The sequence below is a fragment of the Ursus maritimus genome, unplaced genomic scaffold (assembly GCF_017311325.1).
Source record: "Ursus maritimus isolate PB19 unplaced genomic scaffold, ASM1731132v1 scaffold_21, whole genome shotgun sequence".
Taxonomy (NCBI): Eukaryota; Metazoa; Chordata; class Mammalia; order Carnivora; family Ursidae; genus Ursus; species Ursus maritimus.
In genome coordinates this window covers 46,904,554-46,925,039 of record NW_024424564.1, presented here as the reverse complement: position 1 = coordinate 46,925,039, position 20,486 = coordinate 46,904,554, and the positions used below count along the sequence as shown (strand labels likewise).

The 20,486-nt window shown below is 56.7% G+C and overlaps 1 long non-coding RNA gene across 1 annotated transcript in view; it reads right to left on the bottom strand.

Moving 5' to 3' along the window:
• Nucleotides 1-19,569, bottom strand: part of LOC103676391 — a 49,924-nt gene extending 30,355 nt beyond the window's left edge. The window contains exon 1 of the long non-coding RNA XR_572086.2: nucleotides 18,663-19,569. This is a non-coding gene — a long non-coding RNA (uncharacterized LOC103676391). The remainder of the gene's footprint in view (nucleotides 1-18,662) is intronic.
• Nucleotides 19,570-20,486: the final 917 nt, after the last annotated feature.

The following is a 20,486-nucleotide window of genomic DNA, read 5'->3' as shown; positions in this document are numbered from 1 at the left end:
TTAATCAACGCACTTCAAACCGTGAGTCACGCTTCTCTCTAGGCCTGACACCCCTTTCCCTGCCCAACAACCCCCCTCCCATATCACACCAAATAAAATCAACTTACTTTGGGTTTTGTTTCCCTCAATTGGAATTTGTACTTTTGTTATAATTCAAGGTTGTAATCCGGGGTCCCCGGGTAGGTGTCTACAAATGTCATTAAAGGAGTGTTTAATATGTACCAGGCACTGTTCTGAGGGCTTTTCATAGATCACAGTATGGCCCCCAGAAGTGGTGCTATAATTCTGCTCACTTCACAGATGGGAAAACTGAGGCATGGAGAGATTAAAGCACGCCCAAGGTTATTCCAGACCCTGTTCCATCTCCCCAGTGCTTGGGTCCCCTGATCACAGCTTCTGGTCACACCTGGCATCTACAACCAGATTCCGCCTGGCAGGCCCCATCCCGATTCCAGAGGTCGAACCACATCTTCAAACAGCAACAGGAACAAGAACCTTTCCTGGCTTCCTCTAGGTGTTCTCTGTGCCTTGATCCAAAAGGCATGCGAGGGAGAGAAGGGTACATAGAATACAGATGGCTTCTTTCGAAAGGGGGCAGGGAGGGCCGCCTGGGGGCCTCTGTCGGTTGAGTGTCTGCTCTTGGTTTGGGCTCAGGCCATGATCTCAGGGTCCTGGGATGGAGCCCTGTGTTGGGCTCCCTGCTCAGCGGGGAGTCGGCCTCTCCCTCTCCCTCTGCCCCTCCCCTACTCGTACTCTTTCTCAAATAAATAAATAAAATCTTTAAAAAGCAGGGGGGGGCAGGGGAGTTCAAGGTGGAAGACAAGGGGAAAGGTGGGCAGGGTCCCAGAGGGAAGTGGGCAATACACAGACCACACCCACTCTGTGTGGAGCTCAAGTCCTGCCGACAGGCCACGGGGCAGCCCGACGGTGCCATGATGCCCAGTGTCCTCAGGACGGAAATCGGCCGTGGCTACAGCTAGTCCTAGTTCCCTCCCTCCCTTGGACGTTCATTTATTCACGTTCATTTATGGCTCAGCAAGTGTTTACAGGCGGCTGCCGCGTGGGGCCTACGCCAGGCACATCAGGACAGAGGGCCTCAGGCCCACCTCCCTGGGAAGGAAAACCCCTGGGAGCATTGCTCCCACCTTCGCCTTGCAGATGGGGAAGCAGGTGTTGGAGGTACAGAGGCTGCTCCCGGGGAGCCCCGCCTGACGCCCTCCGTTGTCTACCACATTCTCCAGCTTCCTCCTACTTCCTGTGCCGCCAGAGCCGCAGTCTCCCATGGCTCCTACACCCCTCGGCTCCTCCTCTGAGCCGGCGCCTTCCTGTTTCTTCACAGGTCAGGGCTGCTGTCCCTGAACATACCTCCCTGCAGAGCTGGGGGCCCCGTCCTGCCTGCCAGTCGCTGGACTGATGCCCACCCTGCCAGCCCCTCTGCCCTGTTGCTGAGTCTGCTCCCTCCCCACCCCACTGCCCTCAGGAGGGTCCCCCCCAGCTGCAGTCCTGCTATGGGGGGGTCAGGCGCTGGAGACAGGTCCCCGCTTTCCAGGGGCTCCCACAGCTCCCCGCAGGCTCCCAGCATTCCCGGCACTGTGTGCTGGACCTCAGGTCAGGAATCAGGGTCAAGTCTCCACGTGGCTGCTCACCACTGGTGACCTCAGGCACAACATTTGCCCTCTTTGGACGCCTCGGTTTTATTCACTGAGAAATGGAGCACTTACAACCAGTAAAATCCAGTTCCTTTGAGATTTTGTGAGCCTGCAGCTTCCCAGAACACCTGGAAGGCAGGCGCAGGGTACGCCCCGGGAGCCCCAACAGGGATCCCGACTCAGCCCACTGCCCTCTCTCTGGAGCTGAGAGCTGAGTCGAACGCCCCGAAGTTGGGACTGGAGTAAGAGGGCGTCAGCTCCAAGTGGACAAGGACAGATCTGGCTCACTCCGCTCTGGATTTAAATGCTATGGCACCTGTCCTGGGCTCTAGAAATAGTTGCTGGATGAATGGCCGGAGGCGTACGGCTGGACAAGGGTGGCCCTCACTGTGGGGACAGGCAGCTGCTGTCAGCTACCGCTGATCACTCTGACCCTCTGACCCTGCAAATAATCCCAAGGTCCCTTGGGCGCGTGTGGAGCCACCCCCATGCCCACTCACTGCCTTCTCTAACTGACTCGCTACCCTCCCTGGACACCAGCTGTCCATCTAGACCCATGCTTCAGCTCCCTGGAGGGAAGGACAGGCTATTTTTTTTTTTTAAATCCAATCCTTTGCGGACCAATACTTCTGCAAATTACAATCAAAATAAATGACTAAAAATTGAGCGCTCCCTTGGAAACTGCAGCTATGAAATTTGTTCCAGGAATGTCTAAGGTCTGTACTTAGCCCTTCAGGGAAGGCAGGCGTCCGTGGGTCTCACTTGCACGAGCGCTGCTCTGAATCTCATTTCAATGACAGGATCACCCGTCCCATCCCCACTGTGCCTGACAACCCCTCACCCTGCCACCGACACAGACCAACTGGTCATGAACTTCTTTCCACCTTGATGTCTCACTGGTGGGACCCTTCATCTGCGGCACCCCGGGCCAGAATCCCACTCTCCCACCTTCGGTCTTGGGCCCCAACCCTATCCAGGGTGAGCTTGCAAATGCTCTGAAGTGTGTCCCATGGCCCCTGAACTGAGATCTTTCATGCTTCCCCTTTAGGACTTGGGCTCTTGAACGTAACATTCCCTCCATAAGCTGGACCTGTACCCCCCACCCCATCGCTTCCTACGCCCTCCCTGCAAACCTGGGACCCACACGGACTACTGGTGTGCACACACTGCAGGCATCAGGACTGTCTCCTGCTGGGAACACACTGACCCCAGCTCCTCTTCAGCCAGTTCTGTCCTCCCCACGCTCTCAGTCCCAGCTGCTCCTCCCTCAGAAGTCCTCCAGGAAGACGCCTGGGCTTCCTGCCTCCATCCTCCACGCTCCAGCAGCCCCTCCCAGCCATTTATGAAGAAGCGGGTGCCCCACCTGGCACTACTACCAGTTATGCACACGAACGGGCTCTCCCCCCACAGACCCTCTAAGCAAGTGCGCAGAAATCTTCATCCTCCCCTGCAGACGTGGGGGCCCACTCATAGCCATCTTTCATTTTTAATGCACGACTCTTCATCAGCAACAGCTGTGCAGAGTGGTCTACTAGCCTCTTTCATCGACAGCTGAGATTTGAAACATTAAGGAACTCGCTCAAAGCCACACACCCAGTGAGTGTCAGAATCGGGATTCTAACTCAGTTCTGAGGGCCTCTGGAGTTCAAATGTTTATTTTTTGTTTACTTTTTTTTTAAAGATTTTATTTATTTATTTATTTATTTATTTATTTATTTATTTGACAGAGAGAGACAGCGAGCGGGAGAGGGAACACAAGCAGGGGGAGTGGGAGAGGAAGAAGCAGGCTCCCAGCAGGGAGCCCGATGTGGGGCTCGATCCCAGGACTCTGGGATCACGCCCTGAGCCAAAGGCAGACGCTTAACGACTGAGCCACCAAGGCGCCCCTGGAGTTCAAATGTTTCAAGTTCTACACTATATATTTGTCTGCTGATGGTAAAGGCACACCAAGGAAACACAGAGAGTCAGCGCTCACAACCCTACGACAGGACAAGATTACACTGAGGCCTAAAGCATTAAAAATGGTGAGAATGTGGACTTAATAAAGCTAAACATTATAAAGAGATTTTAAAATATAAATATGTATGCACCAAATAACAGCATCGACAACTCTAAAGCAGAAACCACAGGAAATCTGAGGAGAATTGACGCGTGTGGAGAACAGGAGACTTGAACCCTCTTCTCTCAGATCAAATGAGCAAAAGAATCTAGAATCGTTGGCTGACCGTGAAGCTGCTGTAAACCCAACACTCAGAGATGTGCTCAGACGCACCCCAAACATCTACCCCGTTCTCCACCTAGAGCCAAGTTCATCTACCATGCATTTCACGGCTCAGACAGACACATTCAGATGCACACCCTTACGGATAAAAGTTTGGAACATTTTCACCAAACTGTTACCACTCTCTGGACAAGGATATTCGAGTTTTACTTTCTTCTTTTTGTTTCTCTATGTTTTTGATTTGTCTACAATGAATGTATATCACATAGATGCTTTCCAACACTGTTCTTTCAGTGCAGACCAGAGGATTCTGGTTAGTTGAAAGTTCACATGACGCAGACTTCAGTACAGTGGAGCCTGTCTCCCGTCTCTCCCTGCATGAGGCAGGTGATGAAGATTCATCCAGAGACGCATCACGGAACGTGCAGAGCCCACAGTGAGCACTCAGGGAACTACACTGTGTTGCTATTCCCACCTGCCTCCAGGTCTTTCACTCCAGTCACTGCCTGAATGGTTCTCGAGCCTCTCCTCCTCTCTCCCCTCTGACCCTGTCCCAGCCCAGGTCCTACCATCTTCACCAGGATTAATATCTCAGCCTCCCAACTGGTCTTCCTACCTCCAGTCTCTCCCAGCTTCTCCCTCCCTCCAAGCCCAGCGTGCATCTCTCATAATGCTTTGAGAGTGAACTTAAAAAAAAAAAAAAAAAGTCTAACATGTTGCCACACTTCCTCCTTCTTAAAGTGTCTCCATAGCTCCTCATTGTCCTTAGGATAAAGTCCCCTGCCAACCTCTCTAGTGTCACTCTGACCCCTCCCCTGTTCTCCATACCCTAAGTCCAAAATAGCTTGCATTCCAAATATCTTGCACTTCTTCCAAATTCTCCATATGCTTTCTTTTCCTTGAACCTTTGTTCATATACCTCCTTCTTCCTCAATTACCATTAGGCCACATATCCCTCTGTTCAGACCGTTTTCTCTAAGGTTCGACTCAAATATCCCCTCCACTGAGAAGCCCTCCTTGATTGCCCCAGCACAGTTCCCTTTGCTGAGCACCATGAGCCCCCCCGGTGCACAGGATCATTTCCTAAGACACTTGTAAGTCCCAGACTGACCCCACATCATATCAAGCATACTAAAAAGTACCCACATCGGGGTGCCTGGGTGCTCAGTCACTTAAGTGTCCAACTCTTGATTTCGGCTCAGGTCATGATCTCAGGGTTATGAGATCAAGTTCCATATGGGGTTCCGAGCTCAGCGGGGACTCTGCTTGAGATGCCCTTTCTCCCTCTCCCTCTGCCCATACCCCAACTCGCCATCTTGCTTTCTTCACCCCCTAAAATAAATTAATAAAATCTTTTTTTAAAAAGTACCCATATCACATATTAAAAATACAAGTTTTAAAAGATTTTTGTGATTTTTCATTTGAAATTTTGATTAGTTTCTATTTTGCTGTTTTCTTTGCTTATTTTGCAGCTAGTGTTTTTGTGTTTAGTTCTCAAACATTTTTGTGGGGTGATGAAAAGCCTCTAGGCCCTGAGCCCTGAGCTCCCCCTGCCAAAGGTTAAGAAGACTGCACCCAGAGCTGACCACTCTTGCGTGTAGCAAATTAGGTGTTTACCGACCTGTCTCCTCTGAGGGACCACAGGACCTCAAGAATCAGAGCCTGCCTCCTCTCTGTGCCCCTGGTGGCCAACAGCCAGCCAGCACAGAGCAGCGCTCGGGCACTGCCCACAGAATGAATACACTCATGACTTCCCCTAAAAATCTTTCTTCTCTATGAATCTAATAAATTGCAACTCGTATTTATTTCTGTATCCGTCAATTGTGTCTCTATAGGGGCGCCTGGGTGGCACAGCGGTTAAGCGTCTGCCTTCGGCTCAGGGCGTGATCCCGGTGTTATGGGATCGAGCCCCACATCAGGCTCCTCCGCTATGAGCCTGCTTCTTCCTCTCCCACTCCCCCTGCTTGTGTTCCCTCTCTTGCTGCCTGTCTCTATCTCTGTCAAATAAATAAATAAAATCTTTTTTAAAAATTGTGTCTCTATAAAACATTACTTTTTTATTTTATTTTATTTTATTTTTTTTACAGATTTTATTTATTTATTTGACAGAGAGAGAGCGAGCACAAGTAGGGGAAGCAGCAGGCAGAGTGAGAGGGAGAAGTAGGCTCTTCTTTCAGCGGGTAGCCCGATGCGGGACTCGATCCCAGGACCCTGAGATCATGACCTGAGCCAAAGCCAGACACTTAACAACTGAGCCACCCAGGCGCCCCAAAAATATTTCTTTTTTAAAAGATTTTATTTGTTTATTTGAGTGAGCACAAGTGGGTGGAGGGGCAGAGGGAGAGGGAGAAAGAGACTCCCCGCTGAGCAGGGAGCTCAAGGTGGGGCTCGATCCCAGGACCCTGGGATCCTGACCTGAGAGCAGAAGTCAGACGCTTAACCGAATGAGCCACCCAGGCGCCCCTCTATAAAATATTTCTATAATTTGTGTCCACTCTCTCCAGAGATCTCTGCTCACATCACACTGTTTAAGTGTCCAAAGTGTATGCAGTCAAGAGCCCACGTGTTACCTCTCCGGAGCCTCATCGCAACCCCGTGAAGTAGATCTTGTTACCACTGCTTAACAGAGCGACACCGAGGCTCAGAGTAGGGAACTAGCTTGCAAGTAAGAGGTCGCGGAGTGAGGAAGTGAACGAAGGACCATCCCGTTCCCGGTCCCCCAGCCCCCTCAACACCCCTCTCCTGCCGCCCACAGGTCCCACCACCAGCCATCGCTCCCCACCTGCTCCTTGTCCATTCCTCCGCTTCCAGGCAAGATGGGGACCTCGCCAGCGCCAAACGCGACATCTTGCCAGCAGTGGGGCTGTCTCGACACCATCGCTCCATTCAATCCCACCAACCTACCACGTGCCAAGCCCTGTGCAGAGAACCAGAGCTCAAAGGAAGAATGCCAAGGTCACCCGGCTACGAGCTCCTGGAGGGCAGGACCAAGGCCAGAGCAGAGAGAGACGGCGGGCCCTCACCAGCCATCCTCTACTTCGAGGATGTTGGAGAATGTCGCTTTCTTGCACCCGCCACCTCTCAAGCCAGGCAGGGAAGCCCTGGGCTGCCCCATCTCTCGCCCAGTTTGAGTCTGTTCCCCTGAGCACAGAGACAGGCCTGGCCCACCTGCCACCGTCTTCCCAGGGCCTCTCCAGAGGACCAGCACGTTCACGAGAGGTCCCCAAATTTCCCAAAGGGAGAGCACTTTTGAGTTGGCCGATCCTGTCCCCATCCCACCTACGGGTAAGGACTCCTCCAAGTCCACTTGGCTCCTCGAGGCAGAGTTCGGGCTGGGGCCCCGGAGCCCCTCAGTACCTTGGAAAGGCCCCTCTCCTTCCTAAAACTCAGCTCCCCATCTGTGCTCAAAGGGGGTTCAGCTGGACAACCTCTAAGATCCCTTCGGGCTTCCACGCGCCCTGAGCCCACCATGGTGAGGAAGGCTGGCGCTGTGACAGAGGAGAGCACTAAGGCCCCGAGGGTTCCAGAACCCTGACTGGTGGTGCACGGTGGCTGCACAGTGTCCCGGAACGGCACTGGCAGGGAGAAAGGCACCACCTTCCACGAGGACCAGCGGGATGAGTCACCCGGTGTGGAAGCAGTGCTGGCACGAGGGAGGCTTGGGGGCCGGGAAGTTCAGCCCCACCAAAACCAGCTATGGGATTCCTAAAATCCACCTGAGCGGGCGCAGGCTGCCGGGCACGGATTCAGACAGCCAAGTGGTACGCACGGTATGCCTCTCGGCCCAGGGCTGGCGGAAGCGCCCAGAACTCCGGTAACAATGATCAACACAATAAAAACAGCCGCACACTTTGTGGTTCGCTGTGGCGTCAGGCTCAGCCCATGACCTTCCCTCCCCCACAAAGCTGCTCATCTCATTTTACAGATGAGAACCCCTGCCTCTGGCTCTGCCCTAGGTCACCCAGGCGGGGAGTAGGGCACCCTGCTCTGACCGCCCCCAAAGCCCTCATCCTTTGACCCACCCCGTCGCCCCCGTTCTTCCTGCCCCCCACAGTGGAGACACGTTACAGCTCAGTGGCCTGGGAGGGCCTCGGTGGGCCAGAGTCAGGGCACAGGGCTAAGAGGCAGATGACCCAGGGGCAGCCCGGTGCCTGCCAGGGGCCTCAGCCAGCACGTTGGCAAAACCAGGAATTTGCCCGAGAGCTTCGCCAAGGCCCTTCCTCAGGCTGTGACATTCAAGATGTCTCCAGAGGCCTGCAGAGCCCCCCAGCAGGCCACTGCTGAGGCTGACGCTGAGGGGGGCTGTGCCCCTGTGGGGGCCAAAGTGCTCCAGTGCCTCCCACGTGCAGGCAGCTGAAGGTGTCTGTGGTCCCTTGGCAGGAAAGTGTCAGAGCTGGACCTGGAGCCAAGCCACAGACGTGGGGACAGAGGGTACAACTCAGGAGCCCAAGCTGGCACTCCACAGTGCCAGCCTCAGGGCCATTCCTAAGGGAACAGCAAGGACCCCTAGGCAGAGATGGGGACAGACTAGGGGCACCCAGAAGGGCAGGCCCGTCGGCCCGTCCCGACAGGCCCATAGCCTGGGCTGGGCTCCAGGCCTCAGGGGAGACAGTCACATGGGGGTGGAGGGTGTCACCATCCTGGGAAAGAGGGAAGACAGAAGGAGGAGACCCTTGGTAAAGGAATGACAGGAGGGGGTCCCCATCCCAAGTGGGAACAGGGGTCCATCTGTGACGAAAAGCAGACCTCCAATCTTAGGGCCATGAGCCCACCCGCCAGGGCGGGCTCCTATTACCAGCCGGACCTTGATGCCCTTCCTTTGACATCTTTGCCTCGGGCCTCTCCCCGCGCCACCCCCACCAGCAACTCTTTCTCTCTCTCTCTCTTGCATTCCTCTGGGAGCTGATCAGGGCTTGAATGACACCCCAGATGACTCTTTGCTATTAATTCCCACACACAGAATGGGCCCCTTGTTCTCCTCTCCCGGAGGAATAGCCGTGGCCAAAGCCATCCCAAGAGTTCCTGACTTAACCCTTCTCCCGGCTGCTCCTAGGCATGTCCCCACACCCAGGGCCACCGGGCCAGGAGGAGGTGGGATGCAGTTAGGGAGTCTGGGAAAAACAGGGACTCCTCCAGCCCAGAGCTCTTGGAATGAAATCCGCAGGATGGGACAGCAGGACCACCCAAACTCCCCAGGGATCCTGACCCTGGCTCCTTGCCTGAGGCCCTGAATGAGGCCCTAGAGGCCAGAAGGCCTCGCCACCGAAGTGCAGGAGGCCCAGGGCCTACAGCCTCGCCAGGGCCAGCCTGATGCCTCTGGCCCCCAGGGAGGACCCTTCAGGGGACAGTTGGTGGGCTCAGGCTGTCAGCCCTATCTGGTCCTGAGGGGGTTAACAGGACAGGAGGCAGGAGCCACCTGTCCAGGCAGGTCACTGACGAGAGACAAGAGGTGCGTGGCCTTTCGAGTCTGGAAACAGAGGAGGAACTGGTCTGTTGAATCAAAGCACACCATCCCTTCTTCGTCTGTCCCCACCTCTCCAACTTCGACAATGGGAGTGAGAAGAACTTCAGAGGCCATCTGGGCCAGCCCCTCCCTGCTCAGATGGGGAAACTGAGGCCCTGAGAGGGAGACAGCACGGCCTCCATCTTTCCGCAAGTCCGTGGCACAGCTCAGGACCCAGATGCCTAGCTTCTAAACCAAGACACTTTCTCCTTCTCCATCCCCTCCTTTTCCACCTTCCACCCTCTCCCTGCCACTGACCCAATTCTGCAAGCCTGCTGTGTAACCTTGAGCCCGTCACCTTGGCTGTCTGGGTGGTGGAAAGCTCGTGCTTGAAGGGGACATAAACACCTCCGCTACGGTCAGCAACAGCCACCTTTGCTTCTTGCCCCAGGACAGGGTACAAATCCTTCCATCTGCAGCTCAGGGAGGACCAACCCAGAAAGACTTGAACACATCCTCCCACCTTGCCTCTTCCCATCCCCACAGACAGCGCTGTGGGAGCACAGGGAGGAGACCCCCGAGGCACTGGCAGTCAAGCTGGGAAGAGGAAGAAGGAGGCGGGGTGCGGGGCACAGGCCCAGGGGAGTGACAGTGCGGCCAGCGCATGGAGGTGGCCAGGGCAAGACGGCCTGGGGAGCAGCAAGCTGAAACATGGACTGGAGCCAGGCTGCGAGGACCTGGAAGGTCAGGACAGGCGGCACTGGGCGCTCAGCCCCACGAGCTGCTCTGCAATCACGTGCACATCTTGGTTGCTCTGACTTGTCACCTCTGCCATCTCCCTCGCTTCCCTGGGGGCCTCCACCCCCTGGCAGCCTCCCCAGATTTCCAGGTAGCCGGGGACAGGGCAGGTGAAGGATGGCCAGGGGAGCAGGGGGAGGGCAAAGACAGAAATTTGTGGAGAGAGAGAGAGAGAGAGAGAGAGAGAGAGACTGAGAGAGATGAAGGCCTTGAGAGCAGAGCCAGGGCTGGAGATAGAAGCAACTGGCTGTGGGGTCAAAATTACAAAGCCTCCCAGAGACAGGAGGCCGTGGACAGAAAGAGGAGGAAGAGGAAGCAGTGGGCAGAGAGAAGGAAATCAGGCGGCAAGTAGGACAAGAGGGAGAGCCAGGCGTGGACAAGAAGACTGAAGGCAAAGGTCAGGAGGAAGATGAGGCGGCGGCGGAGGAAGGAGGAAGGGGGCCCTCCCAGGCAGGTGCCCGCAGCCCTCTCCCAGCACCCCGCTCCCCGTGCACACACACATTGTGCTCCAGCAGCAGGCAGGAGGAGGACCGGGAGCTCGCGGGGCTCAGCGCGCAGCAGTGAGCAGGGTACCACAGAAGCCCAGAGCGATGGCCTGCCCCAGAGGTGGGTGTTCTGAGGCTGGGCAGGGGGACTTAGAGACCATCTGTTCCAGTAGCCTCCCCACCAGCTGCACCATAGTCACAGCGGAGCCTTTAAAAAGCGATTCCTACCTAAATCTATGACTCGGGAATGGGACCTGGGAACCAGTATTGACAACCAGCTCTCCAGTGAGCTTGCAGCCCCACATGGCCCGGGTATGAACCAGGCTAACAGATGAGGGGGCCGCTGATGGCCATACAAGTGTTCCCTGCAAAGCCAGGCCTTCCAGCAAGGCCTCCCAGGTCCCAGCCCTGGGGCTGCAGGGTGGGCCCTCATGGTGCCAGGAGCACGGGAAGGGCCTAAGTAGGCAGTACCCCCTCCCTTTCCCTCCGTCCCTCTAGCCCCAAGGCCAGGGCCCAGCTCTTCAGGGGCTGCCAGGTCAGGCACCATCCTGAGGCCCAGAAATCAAATGGGGGAAAGGAAGGCATTGGGCCAGAATAGGATTTCTGTCCCCCATTTCCCCGCCCCCGTCCCCCTAGTGCCAAGGCCTGGGGCTGCGAGCTCTAGCCAGAGATGGGGGCGGAGGGTGGGGCAGAAGGGAGGAGGGGGAGACCCGGGTGCTTCCTGTGCCCCCCTCTTTCCCTTGGCCTCCTTGGACTCAGGGCTGGGTCCCCTGGGGCGGTGGTGTCTGAGGCTGACAGATCTGCCCTGTCCTTCCTGCCTGCTGGGGGAAGGGGTGGAGCTGGCTGGGGAGCTGGCTCAGATCCCCCTTCCCTAGGTCCTCAGGGGCTTGGCATCTCACTAAACCCAGCCTGTCCCTCCAGGGGCCCCGGCTGCAGGAGAAGGAAGAATACCGGACTAGGGATCAAGCCACCTGCCTCCATCACGTGAGAGACCTTGGACCAGTCTCCTCCCTCTAGCCCTCAGACTCAGCCTCCCTCCCTGCTCCCTTCACCTCTCCAGGCCTCCCACCCCTTCCTCCTACAGTCCTCCTGCTTCATTCATTCATTCACTCCTTTGATCACTGGGCACCTGCAGCATGCCAGGCATTCAGCAGATCACCAAGGATTCATGGAGCTGACATCCTGGCGGGAAGACGGACAATGAATAACTAATCTCACAATAAACATAAAATCGTAAATTGCAGTGAGCGCTATAAAGGAAAAGACCAGAGTGCTGTCACAGGGAGTAACTGGCGCTGGAGAATCAGGCGGTGTCTGTAGCCACGACCCCGAGGCTGAGCCCACGGGAGGAGCCAGCGAGGTGACGGTGGAAGAGCTTTCAGTGGAGGGAGGGCATTTGTGCGGCTCGGCAGCCACTCTGGCTGGAGTTTCAGGATGAGACTGGGGCCGAGACATGAAGATTTGGGATTCTGACCCCAAGAGCCATGAGAAGGAAATCCGCGTTTGATCCATCTCTGATTTGAAGTGTTATTTCCCCGCGTGCACTGAGTCTGCCACATCTGGGCGCCTTAGACCGAGGGAGCAAACAGCTGAGTGTGACGTGCACTCGTGGGTCCTGCCCCAAAGGGGCTGAGAGAAATGCTGTGACCAGGCCTGGGGAGAGGAGAAGCAGCACAAGGCTCTTCGTGCGTTCCCTCTCTGGTCAACGAGGTTCGACAAGTACTTGTTGAGCACCTACTGCGTACTCCGATGTCCAGCCCTCAGCAGCTGCCTCGGGGAGACAAAACCAGGTGTGGACCTTTTCCTATAGAGCCCTGAAACTCCTGCCCATAAATCTGAAAGAGCCCCTGAGATCAGAGGCCAACTCCCTCATTGTACATATGAATGGATGAGCAAGCCCAGGGAGGGCAGCTGACTGCCCCAAGGTCACATAGCAAGAGTCTGGACCTTGGCAGAGTGGGAGCAGCTCCTCCCACTGCACCTGCCAAAGCTGAGATTTCCACTCTGGGTTCGAGCCCCAAGTGGGAGACATTCAAACTCTCTGACTTCTCGACCTGCCACCTGGTAGGGGGGTGAGACATGCAAAATCCCTGTGCCTGGCAGCCTCACGGTTATATTATACTTCTGCTTGAACCACAGCACCCGGACCTGCGAGCACACCCCCAGGCTTGTGCCTGAGTCCCTTGGTCTTATGGCGGTAAGCGCATCTCCTCCCCCCACAAAGGGAAGAGATTTTCCTGAGTGTATTATATCCAATACATCATATCTAATACGTTAGCCGTCATACCTGGAAAATGCTGGCCACCGACAAGAGAAGTGAATGGCCATGTCTACCTTCCGTTCCGGGCAATCTGTGGGCACTTGAGATTTCTCATTGCTTTTTCGTCTTTGCAACATTCCCAGGAGGCAAGTATTGGTATCCCCATCTTACAGATGAAGTAATTCATTACGAAGATAAGTAAGCGGCCCAATCCCACAGCAGATGAGTGGGGCAGGACCAGATTTGAACCCTGGTCTCTCTGGCTCTGCATCTCAGGTTAATCACTAAGCTACTTTGTCATTATAAAGTGACATCATCACAGGACACGGTAACCTTGTGGAGGGGCCCCTTCGAGCTCATATAAACACTGAAATCCCACCGGATCACCCTGTGTTCACTTTCAGGGGACAGAGGGGAACTTTGCAAGAGCAGAGACACGCTCACACGCCAAACTCGAATGGGTGACCGTGACTCCCTTCATGCCCAGGCCGGTCCCCTGCCCCTCATCATCCATAGCCCTGGTCCCTGGTCATGCCCTGGACGATGGAGGGAAATGACAGGGTCTCTGGTGCGGGCAGATCTGGGTTTTTCCAGCCACCCCCTAAACTGGGCAACCTGGACAAGCTCCTGGCCCCAAGCTGCCCAGGTGATGGAGGTTCAGAGGCCCTCGTTAGCCACATGCAGCCCCCCCTCCTGTGACAGTAGCAGCCCCCTCCAGGTCAATACTAGGGTCCCCTCTGAAAAAAAACACCCTCAGGGGCGCCTGGGTAGCGCAGTCGTTAAAGCGTCTGCCTTCGGCTCAGGGCGTGATCCCGGCGTTCCGGGATCGAGTCCCACATCGGGCTCCTCTGCTGGGAGCCTGCTTCTTCCTCTCCCACTCCCCCTGCTTGTGTTCCCTCTCTCACTGGCTGTCTCTGTCAAATAAATAAATAAATAAATAAAATCTTTAAAAAAAAAAAAACCCACCCTCAGCCCTCCCCTGCCCTTCCCTTCTTTCCCCCGCCTTCCCCACCCCATTCTCCTCACCCTCACGCATGTCTGCACCATGTTGTCCTAAGTGTGTGGGACGTATGAATGAATGACCCAACTCCCCTCTCATCGACAAGCCCCTCGAGACAAGCTGATCTTTCACCCCTCTTCATTACCCCACACACAGCAGAGCCTTGCCTGGGATGGGTCCTTAGGAAACCTGGGGCAAAAAGTCATGGCAGAGAGGTCAAGTTCCAAGACTAAACAGGCATGTGACCTCAGCCAGTCAATCGCTTCCCTTTCTGCTCTTGTTCAATGGCACGATGGTCCTGCCCTTGTTCTGCCAGCCCCCAGCTACTAGGGGCTGGTGGCAGGACGTCCAGAGACAGCAACAGCACTTGGATGGGGAAAGAAGCAAGGATAACTATCAAACCCAAGGTCAACGGACAGCCACCCTCCGACGGCCTAGATGCTGAGAACAGCAGCTGCCATTTACTGAGTCCCGTAATGTGCCAGGGACCCTCCTAAGTGCTTACATACTTCATCCAATTTCATCCTCCCCACAACCTAGAAGGAAAATGAGACTCAGAGACATCACGTGCTTCGCCAAGGACACACAGCTAATAAGCGGGGGTGCCAGGATTCAAACCCAGAGCTGTCGGACTCAAGAGCAGCACACCTTGCCGCCCGCGCAAGCTCATCTACTCAGGAGTCATTCGTTCATTCGCACCGCCGGGCACCTTCCAAGTGCCAGGCATCGTGCTGGAAGGTGGGAAAGACCCGGCGCGCAGGCACACACCCCAGCAGGGACAAGGTCCTGCTGCAAAGGTGAGGGACACAGGAGTCCGAGGAGGATCTTGGCCCGGCTACCAGGCAAGGTGTACCGAGCAAGGCTTGGCCTGCTGGGGCCTGGGCCGCAGAGCAGGGGCGGGGAGAGTGCATGTGGCTGAGAAGGAGTGGGGTAAGTATTTTAAACAAAGATCCATTTCTTAACTGCAGAACTTAGAGCTTTTGACAGGCCCTGCATCTCTAAAAAGAGGAAGTGGAAAGCAGGGTTTCCGTAACTTATTTGCCCACAAAACTGCCTTTTCAAGAGACGCCGATCCATGTCTGAGGAACACCAAGGCTTGGAAACATTAGCTCAGGCGCTGGACTCTCGTTTTGAAATATAATTCATGGGCTCTCAAATCTGGGAACGCCCTCAGAGATGACCTAATCTGCCCTCATTTTATGGATGGGGAAACTGAGGCCAGGGGAGGGTAGAGGTAGCCGGGGCAACAAAGGGCCTCCACAGCCCAGCCAGGACTCAAGCCCAGCTCTCAGGGTCCCTGTGGCCTGGACAGCCCTGGAGGCCCTCAGTTGTCCCAAAAAGCTGGGTATCTGTGTCGGCCTCTCCCCTCAAACTCTGAGCTCCTGTGCCCCATACAGTACATTCCCGAAAATTCAGGTCAGCGTAAGAGATTCAGGGCAGATACCAGGAAGGGCTTTCTAGCAGCAGGGTCTAGAGGACAGGAACAAGCAGTCTCCTTCTTGGAGGGCTTCTGAGAAGAGGGCAGAGGCCAGCTGCCCTGAGGCTGCCCTAGGCACTGGCCCAGACTCCTTGTGGCCAGAGAGGGTGGGGCGGGGCAGGGAAGAAAGATTTAGGCCCCAGGAGCTGCCTTCCTGGTTTGGGGTGGGACCCTCAGCTTAGACCAGAAACAGGGACAGGCCAGAGCCCCTGTTGGGACAAGCCCTGGAACACTGGTCCTCCATCCGCCGCAAGCGCTCAGGCCCTCCACCTCCAGGAAGTCAGTCCTGCCTGTTCCAACCTCACCTATCTTTTCCTCCTTGGAACCCTGACAGCAACTCAACTCAGGAAAGACTCCCTGAGGTCATGCTGGGCCCTGGGGGGGCCAACACCAAGAAGGAAGGCATGGCCCTACCCTCAGGGAGCTCCAAGTAGGAGGTGGAGACTGGCCGGGACACCTGGCTGTGTGAGGAGGGGACAAACAAGGCCATCTCCTCCTCCACGGGAAAGTAATACAGAAAGAGAACTCCAACTGAGTTCACGTCCAGGAATGCCTCCCTGAAGAGAGGGCCTCTGAGCTGGCCTGTGAGCAGTGATGGCGAGCACAGGGAAAGTGCAAAGGCCTGAGGAGTGGGTGGAGGAGGGGACAGGCCCATGGTGGCACCTGGGGTCTAGTGGCAGGGGAGCAGAGTGGTCAGAGGCTGGGTTCGGGTAAACTGCGGGTGCCAGAGCATTCCCACCTATCACTAGCTGGATGAGCTCAGGCCTGTCACTGACCCTCCTGTGCCTCAGTTTCCCTCCTAGAAGAATAATAACAGCACCCCTCACTGGGTTGCTGAGAAGACAGAAGCGCTCAGAGCGAGGCTGGCCCACGGGAGGCTCTGGCAGTGGGGGCCTCTGCTGTTGAGGGGGCCCAGGCTAGGGGAGGCCCAGCCCCAAGGAGCTTATCACGCACCACCCTGGTCCGACGTTGGGATTCGATGGGCAGATTAGAAACTCCTGAAGGCAAGTCCACAGTGGCTACTCAGTGAACACTTGAGCCTTGAACTGATGTGAGCACCACTCCCAGTTCCCAGCATAAATGACTACTGCACACCAAACACTGAGCTAGGTACTTGCGTGTGTGTGTGTGTGTGTGTGTGTGTGTATGTTTGCACGCGCGAGCCCGCGAATTCTTAATAAATTCCCCCATCCACTTGAGGATGTAGTGATATATAATATTATCAGCATTTTACACACGCAAAAACCAAGCCCCGAGAACAGCATAAATTACCCAAGGCCACGTGGATGCTAATGGCAGGACTTCCTGATCCAGGTTCAGTTCTCTTTCTACTCCCCTCCAAACCAAGAACAACACAGCCTGTCCAGAGGCAGCGGGAGCCTAGGAAATGTTCGAGAGAGCTCTCACACTCCCCATATACTCACCCAGACTAAGCTTCTGTCCTGGTCACTACCATACCCTTGACCCCTGACCTGTGCCCCTGAGACCTCCCTCACCCCATGTGCAGCCCCTCCCCTGCCACGTCCCCAACTCCCCACACACCCCAGTGTGACTGCCATTCTAGCCTCCCGCTCTGGGGTCCAGAGCCCTGGCCCCCTGCCCTCTCTCGAGATTTGGGGCTCTGTAGGGGGCACCACAGCCTCAGGGCTCCAGACACCCAGAGGGACAGCAAGGCCCAGAGAGCTCAAAAAGTAAACAAATCTGGACCCCCACCCCTAATTCAGCATCAGCCAGTCTGTGGTGGGATCCAGGCTTCAGTATTTTTTTAAAACTTCACACATGATTCTAAAGTTCAGCAAGAATTAGAACCAATCCTCTAGACACCTGCCTAGGAGCTGGTGAGAAATGGAGAATCACAGGTCCCCTCCCAGACCCAAAGAATGGGAGCCAGTGTTCTGCACACCTTTATGCTGAAAAGTACTGCCCTAGGCCAACCCCCCTTCTGCACAAACCAGCAAGTAGGGATGGAAGCCAACCCGCCCCCCGCCCCCACCCCGAGGGCACTGGAGGCTAGTGAGTGTCTGAAGCACTGAGAGGGGGCCACAGGCCTGAGGGAATGTGGGAGTGACAGCCTAGAACAGGCAGGTGCCTGGAGGTGCTAAAGTGCTTTCCCAGTGTCCCCGCATCTGGTCCTCAGTCAAGAAGAGAGTCTCATGCCAACCTGGGGAAACTGAGGCTGGAGCAGAGGCTCGACTTGACCAGCACCACCCCCTGCCTTTGCACAGCCCCTGGTCCACTGAAGAGTAGATTTCCCCCATCGCAGCTCAGTGTGTCCTGGGAGGCAGGCAGGGAGGCACTGGGGGTCACTGCCCAAAGTGACAGATAAGGGACTAAGACCCAGGGCAGGGAACCAAGGGCGGAGCCTTCCACAAAGCAGGCCCAGTGCCCTAGGAAGGAGACTCGGGGAGCTAAGGGGTTAAAGGTCACTGCTGACGGAAGCAGCTCTGCCAGGCGGGGTGCTCAGTGGGCTTTACAACTGACTGCCGGGCGCCACCATTCACTGTCGGGGCCATCAGAGCAGTAAGGCTGGGACTAGCAGCAACAGAACCCAGGCGGGGTCCCAGGAAAAGCCTGCAGCTCCTGAAAGGCCTCTCCACCCAGGGAAGGAAGCCTGACTCTCCACCATTACGCTCACGCTGTGGGCCCCTCTCTGCTGGGGAGAGAGGGCAGGCCACGGAGTCCACTGGCCGCCACACCTCAGTGAGGATGGGGGTGTGGCTGTTCTGCCAAGGGCAGAGGCCAGGGTATCTTCATCCAGCACCCCTGCCCCCTCTCCAAACTCACTGCTCTCCAGGGATGGATGGGGCCATCACCCTCTCTGCTAGAGGAAGCTGGGGCCCCCAGGGCCTGGGATGGGATGGAGGGGATCACAGTTGCCTGCATGGGGGTGGTCAAAGCAGGGGCACCCCCTCCTCCCGTGCCCACAGCCCTGGGCATCTGGCAGCCCCTCTCCATACCCCTGAAGGCCCACCTGCCTCATCCAGCACCTCTCAGCAGAAAGCCCAAGCACAGCAATGAGGAAACAGGAGAGAGGGAGAGATAGACACACAGAGGGAGGGGAAGAGAGAGGCCCCCTCTGTGCAGCGTGGCTTCTCTGCAGACCCAGAGCACCCACCGCCACCCCCACCCCCATCCTGGCACAGCTGGGCCAAGGAGGGTGAGGGAGAAAGCAGGGAGCCGGAGAGGGGCGCTGTGGGACCCCACACCCGGGCCCTCTCCCTCCACAGCCACCCCTCCTGCCCCAGGGGGTCTCAGACACCACGGGGAGCAGGGAAGTTCTTCCCTCAAAGAGGAGGAACGAAGGGATGGGAGGACGAGTGGGGACCCACCGGGATCGAGAGATGCCAGGCAGGCGGGCAGCGGGCAGGCAGCAGCGAGTGTCGGAGACTGCTGCGAGCAGCTGGACGCGACCGGCTGGATGCGCGTCCCTCCGTCCCTCTGTCCATCCAGGGCGGCTCCTCTCTGGGCGGTTCTGAGGCCGGGCGGGCGCTGTTAAAAAGCTTTTTATGTGTGTGTGTGTTAATCACATGATTGCCGTTCACCTGTATTTCGAACAAAGACAGCTCACTGTTTCAAGGCCCCGAACAAGAGTCTGGGCACAGGGAAGAGAAGGGAGGCGGGGGGAGGAGGGTTGGCAGCGCCGGGGGTGGCGTCGAGGAAAACTGGGGGGAGATTGTCCAAGGCCGGCAAGCGAGAGAAAGAGAAAACCCTTATCAAACTCCTAATTCACTGGGCTCCGAGGCCCCAGACACACTGGCCCAATTGTCTGGCTGGTTGTGTGTGCGAGCATGTGTGTGTGTGTGTGTTCCAATGTCCGCTCCCCCCACCCCCAACATGCCTTTGCCTCGTGTGACTACCTCATTGTGTCCCATTACCCACCCCCCTCCACCCCCTTGGCCTTTCCCAAGCATGAGGCCTTGCCTAGACCCCCTTTGCAGCCCCACTCCAGGCAAGACTCCCTTGGGGTGGGCCTAGGGCCTTGCCCAGCCGCTGAGCTCAGAACAGTACACAGTCGCCAGCTCGGCCCAGGCCCCATCTGCCCCTCCACACCCACCCACACCTCTCACTCGACACCCACCCTCTGAGAAGAGAGAGGGGCTGTGACCTTATGGGGAGAGACCTGGAAAAGGGGAGAGGAAAAGGAGCCTTGGGTGATGGGCAGGAAAGAAAAAGGAGAGAGGTCACCCCACTGGGGAGGTGGCTGAGAACATAAGTGAGCAGAGAGGTGCAAGAGGGAGGCAGGGCAACTCCCCACCCTTTTGGGGTGGGGGAGTGCGGGACTTCATGACAACCTGGCCTGAGACCCACACATACATCAAGAGAGCATGAACCCAGTGTGGAGGGAGTTAGGGCCCCAGAAGCCTTTCCGTCCTACTTGAAGAGGACCCCCCAGCCCAGCCCCATGGCCAGCCCCCTAGGAACTTCAGTCCTGCCTCCTACCTTGAGCCAGCCCAGCCCTTACAAGTGCTGGGTGTCTGGTGAAAAGGGCACCGGGGGGCGGAGCTAGGGCCTCTGCCCTGGACAGGGGGTATCCAGCTGCCCCAGCCTCCCCAGGTATGGACCTGCATGTGCTCTCTCTCGCCATATGAGCCGAGGACGAGGGTAGCCTGGGTCGGGGCGGGAGGCAGGTGAGGCAGGCTGAGAAGCAGCATCCCTCCGACCACACTAGGCACTCCATAAGTCTTAAACCAGCAGTGCAGGCCAGCCGCCCTCAGATGTCCACAGAACCTTCACCCCTGTTCTCCTCATCCAGCCCCAACCCTTTGCCAGCTGCCCATCCCATCACCTGACGCAGAGATTGGGGGTCCCCATTGGGCCCAATTTTCCTGCAAGCAACAGGTTCTGACCCTGCCCACCAGCATCCCTTGGCTTTCCTGGCCTAACCACCCCCACTCCTACACCGCCCTGACTAAGCCCAGGCCCCAGGACAGGCCTGGGACAGCAGCGCGGGGAGCTGGGGTGGGGGGGGCCTGGCGGAGGAGCCCTGAGTGTTGGGGATGAAGGACAGCGCTGGAGGCTCCACCTTCTGCCCTTCCCTCCCTCCCCTCCCCCTCCCCCCTCTCCCCCTCCTTCCTTCCCAGCCCTCGGCAGCAGCTCAGTGCTCAGTCAGTCTCAGGCTGTCCGGCCAGGGTGGTTGGTGGTGAGGTTTCAGG